Consider the following 14,053-nt stretch of genomic DNA (forward strand, 5'->3'; position numbering starts at 1 on the left):
ATGGTGTCCACAAACTTTTCAACTGTGTTCAAGAGTAATAGTACACAGTGCGCATGCGTCGTCATTGCATGTGTTGCTATGGCGACCGCTACTGTTTTTCTTCTTATTTCCACTATCAGGCATTTTTAATGTATTTACATAATAATAATTTAAAGTATATTTTATATTCTTTTTATTATTAGCGTATAATTTCAGGCTTGACGGTGATTTAAATATAAATATGAATACTGAAGAAGGAAAAGTATTTTGAGACTTCTTAAAACGCGTACATAGGCAGGATATATAATTCAATCCGACGACCAACATCAATTGAGACAGTTTTGGCAACCCATGATTGAATTGTTGCGTTGTTTAACGGAGTCAACCCAGAAAAAAAAGCATTTGACCAATGGGAAATCAGTGATCATAATAAGGCGATCACAACTTTTTTGTGGACTTTTTTTCAATTCCAATGCTCACCTGTGTTAGCATTTCGTCAAATCAGACATTTACGGGGCAGATTTGGTGGCCACTCTTTCAGGGGCACCATATTAGGTGAGCGAACATTGCTCGTACAGTAAAGACAGCTAGTACAGAGAGAATAAATGCCTTGCCCAAGCTTTTTGAATTGTTTTATACTATTAATTATTTCACTCATTACAATAAACTTTTAATACGATAATTTGCAATAAGCCTTTACAACACGACTGCATTTAAGCTTATAGAAAACAGCAAAAGTAGATTAGGCAAATTGGGTTTCGAATGATTTTTAATGCAGCAGAAACTCTATAGGCTTATTAGACTTTTAACCTAAAAAGTATAAGGCTGATCGGAAAATACTACCGACTTTTCCAATTTTCCCGGTGTATTGCAGAAGGAATGTACTGAATGTGAAAAAGAAGGACTTTTTAATCAGCGTATGAGGGAAACGTGGTGGCTCAGGAGATAAAGAGTTCACCTTCCAATTAAGTGAATTAGGGTTGAATACCAGCGATGTCTGATCGATAAGAATTCCGCACCAGGCTCATACCGACCAGTGCTGACTTAAAATTTCCTCAATGGATCAGCGTCCCCTTGCCATCAGACCAACCGTGCGAGATCCTCGTTGTCTTCCTCTCGATGTAACGCAAAGCCAGGTACGTTCCATCATAAAGTCTTCCATGAAAGCAATTTTCCCCAATACTTGATCCAGAAGATCCCTTGTCTTCCGTATTGGATTCAAAATCACGAGTCTACGGATTTGAGCATAGTGGTCGTAACCCCAAAATTGGGTAGACTGTTCAACGATGGTTATGAAATCATAAAATCAACCTATGAGAGCGGTGGCGCCTCAGGGGATAAAGTGCTCGTCCCCGATGAGGTGAACAAGGTTTAAACAAAGATGCATTTATGCAAATCACTATAATGCAGTCGAATTACCAGAAATGTAGAAAGTAATGTTTAATTTTCCTCTAATGATTATTGATAAGGATTTCCCTCTCTCACCCTTTAACTGTTAACGGAATTATGTTATATATATATATATATATATATATATATATATATATATATATATATATATATATATATATATATATATATATATATATATATATATATATATATATATATATATATATATATATATATATATGTAAAACGTTTTGCCATCTCTATCCAAGCAAAATTCCATAATTTCTTACTATCTGCTTATTTTTCTCCAAAAAGCATAAAAGTTTCTCAACTCGTTTAAATTCGTTCAATTGCATCTGATGTTGAATAAGATGCCTGAACTGATAGCTACAGTTTCAAAAGAAAAGTTAAGAAACGGAAACTGCTTATGATTAAGATATTATAATTTAATTAAAAACAACTAGAACTGCTTGTGACATAAACAAACTCTAATGAGTGTCATTTTTGCACATTTTAATTGATGATCTTAACTAGTTTTAAACTTAATTTAACTTAATACTTAACATTACAGTACGTTAGTAGTTCCATGTTATGAGATTACGGCTTAAAAATGTTTCATTATCATACACGAAGAACTAATTCCTGTAACAGGAATTTTTAAATTATTTGAAGACTAGTACGCAAAAATAGCTAACAGTGGGATTTTTTTGCCCTATGCCTTAAATTTGCTTGGATTCGCCAAACAAGCTTGCTGAAGACGATCGATTATATTTTGAAAGATCTAAATATTATTAGCGAATCATGTAGCTAGCTGTTCACGAAATCCTGAAACTTTACCATCATGACACCCCTGGCCCACAGCGAACTGCAGTAGAAATGTTTTACTTCTACAAAATATTATTGACTTAAATTATATTTGATTTCTTATAACAGTTGTTGAAAAGCCGACCGAATTTTCAGTTCACGACAAAACATGGTCAACTCTGTAGCCTTGTAATTTTGAACCCAATTCAGAAGACAAGGGAATCCCGGGGCAAGTATTGGGAGAAATGTACTCTGATGGAAGACTTTTTGATGAAACTAATTCGCCTTTGCTTTACACGGAGGGAAAACCACAATAACCTTCCACGGTCAGCCTGGCTGCAAGGGCACTCTAAACCCTAATCCGTCCATCGCTGAGAATATTTTAAGTCAGAATGGTTAACGCGAGTCAGGTGAGGAATTCGAATCAAACAGTCACAGCGGAGATTCGAACCCGGCTGACCTCATTGGGAGGGGAGCGCTTTACCCCTGAGCCACCCCGGCTCACTTAATAATATAAGGAAGAATTTAGTAATCGGCATTGTCATTTTTTTAATTTCCCTAGTTATGCTTATTTTTCTTTAAAAAAACTATTTCAATCACCGCGCGTTCGTAATAAATATGTCGTAATAATAATATACGTAAGTAATAAATTAGTCGTTTAGAGAATAAAATACATGCCTTTGCTATATTATTGGGCCTGTAGTTAAAAATACCTAATAAATGAACATTCTTTGTATGGCTAACTACGTACATTAGACCATTTAATTATTAATTATAGTATCATGCACCATAGTATAAAACACGTTCAATATACATTATCATTGAATCAATTTATGTTTAAAATGAAAAAAATATTTTATGAATTTTTTTTGTATCCTTCTTATGAATGACATTTAGAGGTAAATATGAGATAGAGAGATATAGGTACTCAAAAATAAGTAATAGAATATGAGAAATTCTGTCAAGAAAAAGTAACGTTATTTAGCAAAACTTAAGTTGAAAAAAAAAACACTTTCACATTTGTACAGCACTTGCGTGAAAAATGTTAGTCGCTCTTATATACACAGCTCAGTTTTTTCGGTTCTTAAAATTATTTAAATATTATAAGCAACAATACTCAAAGAACCATAACAGCTTTTAATAAAAATATGAAGTTACCACTGTCTTTTATTGCAAGTAAGTGATTTGAAATGAGTCTAATTATATTGCACACATCTGTTACAACCATTTACCTTTAATGTTTGTGAAAATATTACATATTTTTGTTTTAAAGATCAATACAAATAGTTTTAAGTAATAATGAAATAATTATATGAAATAAATAAGCGTTTTGATCATTTATAAACAAATGCAATACAAATGAATTTAATTTAAATAATTACACTCACTAGAACTCACAAAAGCTCAAAATTAATAAGAATCATTGCTTTTGCCTCGCATCTATGCAATAATGACAGATAATATAATGAACATTATTTCAAGAAAACATATTTAAAAAACGTTTAATAACATATCTAGCGTATGTGATAAAAATTCAATTATTCAGTTTCATAAACATGTGCAAACATACAGAAAACACAATTTATTTCTAACTTTCTTACCTGTTTCTTACTTATTGCAAAATATATTTTTTTATCCACATTCTTATGGATTTTCAAGCTATTTAGTCATAGTGTTTTTTCTCTTATTTAAATAAATTCAATGAAATTATCGAAAATTTTGTTTCTAAATTCCGAAGTAAGCATTTTTGTAGAATAGCATTCAATGCCGTGAAAAATATTTTACTAAATTCTTGAGAGAAATTCATTCTAATCACATTAAATTTTTTCTTCTTTTATTTGATATAATTATTAAAACAAAATCTATGCATCATTTTGGTGAGGAACCTGGTTCTTAATCTTTAAGAATTTGCAGTTGACAATATTTCATTGGTAAACAAATGTATTAAGTATTCTTTTTTCTCACATATAACAAAAATACAATATGAGCAAAATATGTTAACTTATTGCTATGACATAATTTTATTTTCATAGAAATATCATGGTACTATAACATACACATTAATATATACCTTATCTTATCATTTGAAATAATATAAAAATAAATTTTGCATTTAAAAAATTTAAAGTGAAATCATACCTTTTTCGGCCTGGAGGAGTTTGTCAAATAAACTATTCCTTTTTAAAGCCTGTCCTAGATAATCAGACGATTGTCAATGCTTTTAAAAATCTGACTTATGAATGGTAAGTCGATTTTTTTCCACTTTACTTTCAAACATGATACATACAGGAAAAATAAATAAAAGGATAACTCCGTTCAATTCGCCGGCAATAGCGGTGAAGAGATCAGATGGAACCCCAAAAAGGAATACCGCAGAGTTCGTGAGCGATGACCAATAGCAGGAATAGATGTGTAATCAACGCCATCTATCGAGCAATTGCTTAAACTTTAACATTTGACTTGGGTGATACATGGTTGGTGTTAAATTTCCATTGAAACTAAAGGACATAAGGCTGAGGAAGGAAATGAACATTGAAAACCAATGTGAGTAACGATTTGAGTCACCAATTCAAAAAGAAAGTATTAAAAATACCCATTGAAAAGGTAAAATTAAAATTTTAAAATATTACTGCGAAGATATTTGAGACATATAGTAATCCAAGTTATACGATATTATCGAAAACATATCGTATCGTACAAAATTATAAATAAATCAAATTTAATGTACCGGAGAAATTTCTTAAAATAAACTAATATTTTAATCTAACTTCATTTCAATTGTTAAGTATATGATTCCAAATTATGATGTTCTTTCATAAACTTCGCACTATGACCAATTTTATAAATGATCTGTAAGAATAAGGCAATTTATTATTATCACTTCACTATAGATATAAAAACTATTACGTCAATTCTTTTTATTTTCAAATTAAAAATATGCAAATTCATTTATTTTTGAATAAGTGCGACTCAAGTTAAATATTTTTTCCTCACTACCTGACAAAAAAAGTTGAAGTCATAAATACAAACAACTGAACTAAGGTTATTTAAATACTTCTAAATAGGAAAATATATAAATATATATACATACGATTTTATATGTGTATACATAAACCAATGAACCGTAAAATTATATTGGGTAAACGAGTAAATTCAAGGACAGCACCTCGACCTTAATTTTTTTCCTATGAAACTACGTAAATAAAATCATTTTAATTTTATTTGAATGATTAAAGAACCCTTTAGCTCAAAAAATCAAAATTAAAGTAAAAAAACTGTTGTTTTGAGGATAAATTATTTTCTTAAAGTGCGCAAATAGCCTTTTGCATATATCCTAGTTTGATAAAGCAGTGTATGTATGATTATATGTTGGATATAATAGGGTAACCAACCAGTGAAGGAACACTACCCAGTGAAGGAGCACTTCACCTATATTGATCAAAAATAAGAATTTGAAAGTTTTTCTTTAGATTGATTGGTAGCAATAGCTTACTGCCAAACAGTAGGAAGTCATCTAGCAATGTTTTGGATTACTTGGTCACATAGACTTCTCTGGAAAATTTTTTGAATTTGTTATTATCTCTGCAACACCTTGTTTCCTTGAAAAAATTATAAGGTGAGTGTTTGTATTTATATGTTTGAGGTGGAATCAATTCCATGTAATAGTTTTATTTTTCTCTCTGTGAAAGTAAGAATTCAAAATATAGTTATTGAAGTTACGATTTACTTTTTTTAAGCATCATAGCATAATAAGGTACTGAGATAAGGGGGTGTTTATTCACTGGATCATCAAATGATGAAAAACCAGTGAAGGAACAAGTGTTCCTTTACTGGGTTTTTTCTAAGTTAATGAAAATGAAAGAAAAACTTTAATTTTCTTGTACTTTTAGTGATATCTTGCATCAAAAGTATGTTAAAAATACAAAAAACAACTTCTAACCAGTGAGGGAACAGGCATGTTCCTTTACTGGGCTTAGATTTCCCAGTGAATGAACAGTATGTGTTAATATGTTGACACTTCACTTTTCAATTCATGATTACAAAAAAAGTTAACATTTTCCAAGTATTTGTATGTTATAATTTCAAGAATCGGCTTGTTTTTAGATATTTGTATGGTATATAAATTCACAAAGAGCATTAAAAAATAACCAAAATTAAATGTTCCTTGGGAAATTTTGTGTTCCTTCACTGGTAAGAGCTGTTCCTTCACTTGGTCTTCTGACTACTTGTTATATGAACCTCCAAAACTTTAAAACAATATTGTGTAATTTCTCTAAAAAAATTTTTTACATAATTTTCAATTAGTAGCAAATATGTTGAAACTGTCATTTAACTAAAATTATGAATTTTGAAATTAATAAGATTTTTTAAAAGGTAAGCGAAGCTTAAGTGTTCCTTCACTGGTTAGTTTACCCTAGCATACGCATTTTTTTATCAGAAATATTTATATGTGGCATAGAGTGAGAAAAGTTGGTTAGTTGCATGCGTTACAGTATGCATACTCTATGTTTGTACTTTTTTTTAATAAAAGTTGTTTGAGAATACCAACTAGTTATCTCAAATTAAAGATGCTGAGATGAATAATCTTTAATTCTGTTTCAAGAAATTATGATTGAAAATTAGAAAAAAACTTTTTTTTATAAAAAAATTGAGTCTTTTACAAAATTGTTTGTTATTAAAACTGTATATAATAATTTAGCTTTTTGCCTTAATTTTTTTTAAAAACTTTTTAGCTTTTTTTACGTATTACATAATTTTTTAGCTTTTTTTTTCTTGAGCGTTTCTCGTGTGTCTGCAAAGGTGTTCATCACATGATTTCGTACTGCCCATTTCGACTTAAGAATGTGTATTTGAGGTGCAGGGAAAATAATATTCTTTTATTAAATACTAGCCACCTAAGGCGGCCAGCTGTCCGCCACGCTGAAGGTTTTCACAAATAAAGTTTTTTAAAACGTAGCAGGAAATCTGAAGATTAGTGGACAATTAAAGTGTTCCTGTCCTGCAATTTTGTCTTCATATCCAGTTCTGCTGCAGATGTGTTATAGCTCTTGAGGATGTTTGAAATTATATAGCTACAACGCTTAAGAAGAAAAAAACTAAAATGCTAAATACATGAAAAGAACACGAAAACGAATAAATGTTTTATGGTATCAATTTCTATTTCTATATAATTTTTTATGGTATCAAATTCTATTTCTATATCTGTTACGTCAAGCACTCAGGTATTATAATTTGATCTAGTTGTGCTTGTATAATTTTGATCTAGTTGCGCTTTCTACGTCATTTTGTTAACATCGTTTGGTTTGTTATTTAACATCGTTTGGTTTGTTATTTCTAAGTTAACTTTCAAAAAATTGGCTGGCATCAGCATTTTTATTCTTTAAGTTGCTTATTTTTTCTTTTGGAATTCGTTCCTTTTTAGCAAAATGTTTTTCAACCTAATCGAATTCTTTGCCGACTGTTCTCTGTATATATAAAGAAAATAGAGTAAATATTTTTAAAGTGTTGTGAAAAGAATTTTTAGTTGTACAAAGTACTACAGTATCGCTACAAAAATTATCGTCTTCGCTTAAGAAAAAAAAAATAGAGCGTGGAAAGAAGAAGAAAAACTTATTATAACAATTATGAACAGCGACAAATATATCAAAGCGAAGCGTTCTATTTACGTATCGAATATGTTGCCACATTTTTAATACAAAAGTTAAACTTTTCTCCACATTAATAAATGTAAACTAATGCGAACTTTACAATTAAATTATTAATTCCTTCGTATATCATTGGTTTAAGTTGTCGAAAATTAATATTTCAATTGTAAGGTTCGCATTAGCATACATTTATAAGAGTGGGGAAAAGTATATGCATTTTTTAATAGTTTTTTGAATATGGCTCTTTGAAGACGAAAAAGCAGACGAAAAGCATAGACTTACAAAATGACTGATAACTAAATAACTAATCCAAATTTTTAAAAAAGAAAAAAAATACTTCTTCATTATGTCAAAACACAATTATGTGCCGAGTTTCGTGCCTGGGCGAGGCTTCTGGGGCGATATATTGTGATTACAGACACACACACACACACACACACACACAGCCGCTTTTATTATTATGTATAGATGTATAGATGAGCAAATAATATGATCTAGTTCCATTTTTTTTTTTTTCATTTTTCATGATGTCTGTTACTATTTTCGTAACATTCAAGTGATTTGTCAAAATTGTTTTCCATTTCAGTAAATAAAAAAAAAGTATAACATTCATCCAGAATGATGTTACACAATTTTTTATCAATTTACTTGTGTTCACTGAAGATTTTTCCAGCTGAACAGTGGCCGGAACTAGGAAAAAGCTGCCCAAAACTCAAAAAATCAAATCACTAATCAGAACTAATCAGGCATCTAAAGCATGGAAATCAGAAATCAAACATTAATTTCTAAAATTAATCAAAAGTATTAAAAGTATTAAGAATAATGTAAAATATTTCATTAATATAATATTCTAGTTAGTATTAATGTATTATCCATGCAAAGTAGTCAAACGTATTCTGCATCTGGAACTTGTATTTCTTATACATTCTAAAAGGTGTTAAAAGGTGTTTAAAAGGTGATTTTTCATCTTCTTAAAAGTCTAAAAAAGATCTATGTCTGTAAATAATTTGCATGCTACACTAGTGAAAAATTCTGTATGCGAAACTAAAATATACAACCTTTTTCTGATTTTTGAAAAGGAGATACCTTTGCTCCCTCTGGTTATAAGGAAACTAAAGAATGCTCCATGAAAAACCAAAATTGCCTTAGGTATTTTATAGATAAAAATGAAAAAAAAGTAGTATTTTCTCCAATTTTTAATGTAACAGTGATAAGAAACTATTCAACGTAACAGTGATATTATAAGTGTGATAACAGTGTTATAACAGTAATAAAAATTATTATAAATTAAAAAAAATACGTAAAGAAAATAAAATCAGTTTCATCTTTTATTCAGAATTTTTAAATTTTAATTTTCATCAAAACAATACTATTAAAACGACGCTGGTGGATCAAAATTTGCAAAAGGCTGCCTAATACAGACACTTCAATTATTAAACCAATGCATGGATTTTAGAGGTCATTGATTAAGAATATAAATTTAGAAACTTAATTTTCAAAATGGCTGTGTTTAAGTGGTATAAATTTAATGTAGGTTTAATTAAATCTAACTATTAGTATTTCAATGAACATACTAACCAAAATTTATTATTTTTTATGAATCGAAACAATAAATAAATAAATAAAATTCACTTTCTTATGAACCAGTTTAAAGAAAATTTTTATTTTAATAATATTATTGAAATATCATACTTATTGAAATATTTTGTAAGATTATTAGAACCATTTACATTATATATGTACAAAAATACAGTATATTCCAATTAGTTTAATTATTTTAGATAGCAAAGATCTTCAACTATAAAATCGTAATCTTTTAATGTTTTTTTTTATAAATATTATCTTATAACAGATCTATAACATATATATATTATATATATATTATCTTATAACAGATCACTACTGAGTAATAACGTTTGACCAAATCTTCAACGTTAAGTTACTTAGAATTATTTTTAGGCCCTTTCAAATTAAGATTATCTTCAGGTATTCACGAGGCCTACTTATCTCAAAAAAAATTGCTAAATTAATAAATAAATATATTTCATAATTGCATATAACAGCGCACATTATATTGTAATTGCTTGCTATCACTGACCGGCAATTAACTAATATCTTTACATAAAGCAACTATTATTATTGAGACCACTGCTTTAAAAGTATTGTTTTTATTATTATTAGAGAATGTAGAAATTCTAAGCAGAATTAGAAAGTAATTATATTTAATTTATATATTTTTATTTTCAAAAATAATAAAAATATCATGTTTGATTTTTAAAAAAAAATTATACTAAGAATTAGATAAAAAATACTTTATTTCCTTTCTTAAAAATTTTCATCAATAAAATCGATAGGGACAACTTTGGGCACCAATTTTTTGATCTCCCTGGACCCTTTTGATCTATTGTTTGATCTTTTTTCATAATTCACAATGAAGTTGTGAAATTGTAATAAATAAACAATTATATTTGGATGAAGACTTTAAATTACTGTAGTATAAAAATTATATACAGTATATATACACTTGTGTGCAAAACTTAAGCAACAAGTGCGTTTTTTGTCATAACTCTACAAGAAATTATTCGATTGACATGAAATGTGAATATGATGCACATTATTTTGTACTTAAACGAAGGTAAAAGAATAATGGCGCAGAAATGAATATGAAGCTTAAAGTAGGGTATGGAACAAAAAAAGGCTTTTTTTGACATATAGTGGCGTTACACATGATTGCCTGAGGAGGAGTAAGTACAACTGGCAGATGTTCCCTAGTATGGGATATGCCCTCCCCTTACTGTAATTGTTGCTTGGCATCGTCTCTCCATGCTAAGTACCAGATTATCCAGGAGTTCTTGGGGTAAACGTCTCCATTCTTCCTTTAACGCATCTTTCAGCTGATGGGTGTTACCAGGAGGATACTGTCGTGTCGCAAGACGTCTCCCTAATGCATCCCACTCATGCTCTATGGGATTTAGATCTGGAGAGTAAGCTGGCCAATCCATTCGTGTGATATCTTCACTTTCCAATAGCTCTTGAACATTAGCAGTACGGTGTAGCCGGGCATTGTCATCCATAAATATGAAGTCTGGTCCAATGGCCTCTCGGAACAGACACACATGGGGTAGGATTACCTCATTGCAGTAGCGGTCTCCAGTTACAGAACCTCGGTCGAAGATCTGAAGCTCAGTCCGCCCGTTCAACATAATGCCACCCCAGACGACAACTCCAGGACCACCGTAACGACCTCTTTCCACGTTGTTATTGGGATGAAATCGAGCTCCAACCTCTCTCCAGATCAACTGACGTTGAGAATCGCTTGTAGCTCTAAAACGAATCTCATCTGTGAAGAGGAAGCGACTCTATTGATGAGGTGTCCAGGTTTCGTGTTCTCTACACCACTCTAAACGGTGCCGCCGATGGATAACTTTTAAAGGTATGCAGCGTTCAGGACGTCTAGCAAATAAGCCACCTTTGTGGAGGAGTCTGGCCACTATAAATCTTGATACTTGTCGTCCTGTGGATGTGCACAGTTGCTGAGATATGGCGCTCGCTGACTGAAATCGGTTTCTTTTCACCTGGAGGTCAATGCAACGGTCATATCTTGGTGTTGTTTTCCTTGGACGGCCACCACCAACCTTTCGAACAGCTGTACCAGTAATTTTAAGGGCATTCCAAGCACGAGAAACTGCACTTTTGTTGATCCCGAACTCTTCGGCGACACTGGTCACACTACGCTCCTCCTCAAGCTTCCCAATCATTCTTCCTCGAGTAAAGTCGTCTAAATGTTTTCTTGAAGCCATGCTTCACAAAACTAATCACTTGCACTTGCAGCGAATGTCTTTAACTATGGTGCTCTTCATCCTTTTATCACAACTTTGACCTTCACGCTCCTACCCACAAGGTTTACGTACACTCACATCACCTACGACGTTTTATTATTAAAATTTGCAGACAAATAATCTTTCTACTGAATTACGTGCATATTATACTACAATTTCATGGCTATCTTATACTTTGTTGGGGAGCTGTGGCCGAAAAACCACTTGTTGCTTAAATTTTGCACACCAGTGCATATATTATATATATATATATATATATATATATATATATATATATATATATATATATATATATATATATATATATATATATATATATATATATATATATATATATATATATATATATATATATATATATATATATATATATATATATATATATATATATATATATATATATATATATATATTATTTTGAAAGGGTATTTCTCTTGTTTCCTTTTGTTAGGTTGTCTTAAATATTAGTGGGACTGAAAAATAATGTCGTCTCAGCTCATTAAATATTTGTCAGTCATAAAAACCACCTAATTTTTTTCTGATCCATTTTGATTCATTTACAATCTGGCATTGAAGGGGTGAATACATATTGGGTAAATACATTATTGCTTAAAAATAATATTTTGATAACAAATATCAAATCCACCGAAACGAGATTATTTTCCGGTCTCCTAATAATAATTTGAGAAGTGTTGAATAGTTAGTTATACGTTAGTATTTATTTCAAATAATTTTGTATTTTTATAGATGAGAAATATTTTGAATTGAGAATTATTTTTGGTTCTTCCTAAATTTCTTGTAGAAATTTTATAAAAACATGTGCTAAGGTCTTGCATATTGTCACATCAATTATAGGAGACGGAGTTTTACTTTTTTCGAGCCATAGCATAGATATTATACGATATTCAAGTTAAGGCTCGAGCAGTGCGTGAGGAAGAAATGCAGCACCTAAATGACCATAGATATGAGTTTTCTATCTTATATCTCACGACAGAGATGGAAATAATTTTAATACTTTTACTGCCTACTTTTACTGCCTTTTGATTCGTGCCTAACTTAAACTTTGGTTGCTTGTGTGCTTCAATGACTGCAGGACAGAATGACCATGGATGCAAAAGTATACTGCTTTATAACCATTTACAACTAACATGGTTTCAAAACAGTAGAAAAGTAGTTTAACTGGAAGTTGGGTTTAAGATTTTAGCTAGGTAACGAGCATTAAGTTAGGGTGTGGTTGAATTGTGTTTTTCAAATGAACAGTGGAATGTGGCTTAATTAGTTTAACTGGTTGTTTTCTCTATAGCAAGCGATGGAAAATACTAAATTTTTGTTGTGTTAAACAGTTTTATGGTGCTGCCATCTATACATGAATGAAAGTATCGTGCTCTAATAGTCCAGGGTCACAAACTGTGAAGTGGTGGGCACTGTAAACTCTTCATGTGTTGAAGGGAGTGGAGGAAATATTGTGGTGTCAATGCTGGGATTCGAATCCTCATTCAGTCGATCATGAGATTGATAGATCAGCCCTCACGGCTATAATATGTATCCAACTGCAAGAAACTAAGTAGCTTCATTGTGTTAAATAGCTTTATGGTGCTGCCATCTATACATGAATGAGAGTATCGCATTCTAATAGTCCAGGGTCACACACTGGGAAGTGGAGGGCACTGTAAACTCTTCATATGTTGAAAGGAGGGGAGGAAATATTGTGGTGACAAGGCTGGGACTCGAACTCCCATTCTGTCTATCATGAGATTGATAGATCAACCCTCACGGCTATAATATGTATCCAGCTGCAAGAAACTAAGTAGCTTCAGTGTGTTAAATAGCTTTATGGTGCCGCCATCTATACATGAATGAGAGTATCGCATTCTAATAGTCCAGGGTCACACACTGGGAAGTGGAGGGCACTGTAAACTCTTCATATGTTGAAAGGAGGGGAGGAAATATTGTGGTGTCAAGGCTGGGACTCGAACTCCCATTCAGTCGATCATGAGATTGATAGATCAGCCCTCACGGCTATAATATGTATCCAACTGCAAGAAACTAAGTAGCTTCATTGTGTAAAATAGCTTTATGGTGCCGCCATCTATACATGAATGAGAGTATCGCATTCTAATAGTCCAGGGTCACACACTGGGAAGTGGAGGGCGCTGTAAACTCTTCATATGTTGAAAGGAGGGGAGGAAATATTGTGGTGACAAGGCTGGGACTCGAACTCCCATTCTGTCTATCATGAGATAGACAGATCAGCCCTCGCAGCTATAATATGTATCCAGCTGCAAGAAACAAAGTGGTGCCATTATGGGGCCTAATTGGTGTGATAAAACTATGGTTGTTTAACCATATTAGATGAGTGCAGTCAATAAAAATTTTCTTACATTGAATCATTTG

At 31.3% G+C, this 14,053-nt stretch overlaps 1 protein-coding gene across 2 annotated transcripts in view; it reads right to left on the minus strand.

Annotated features, from left to right (window-relative positions):
• The window catches only part of LOC107439448 (uncharacterized), a 166,033-nt gene extending 161,453 nt beyond the window's left edge, over positions 1–4,580 (minus strand). For both annotated transcript variants that reach the window (XM_043057346.3, XM_043057304.3), the window contains exon 1: positions 4,315–4,580. The gene's annotated coding sequence lies outside the window, so the exon portion shown is untranslated. The remainder of the gene's footprint in view (positions 1–4,314) is intronic.
• Positions 4,581–14,053: the final 9,473 nt, after the last annotated feature.

Source organism: Parasteatoda tepidariorum, chromosome 7, assembly GCF_982258835.1.
Source record: "Parasteatoda tepidariorum strain Cologne lab strain chromosome 7, Ptep-v5.0, whole genome shotgun sequence".
Taxonomy (NCBI): Eukaryota; Metazoa; Arthropoda; class Arachnida; order Araneae; family Theridiidae; genus Parasteatoda; species Parasteatoda tepidariorum.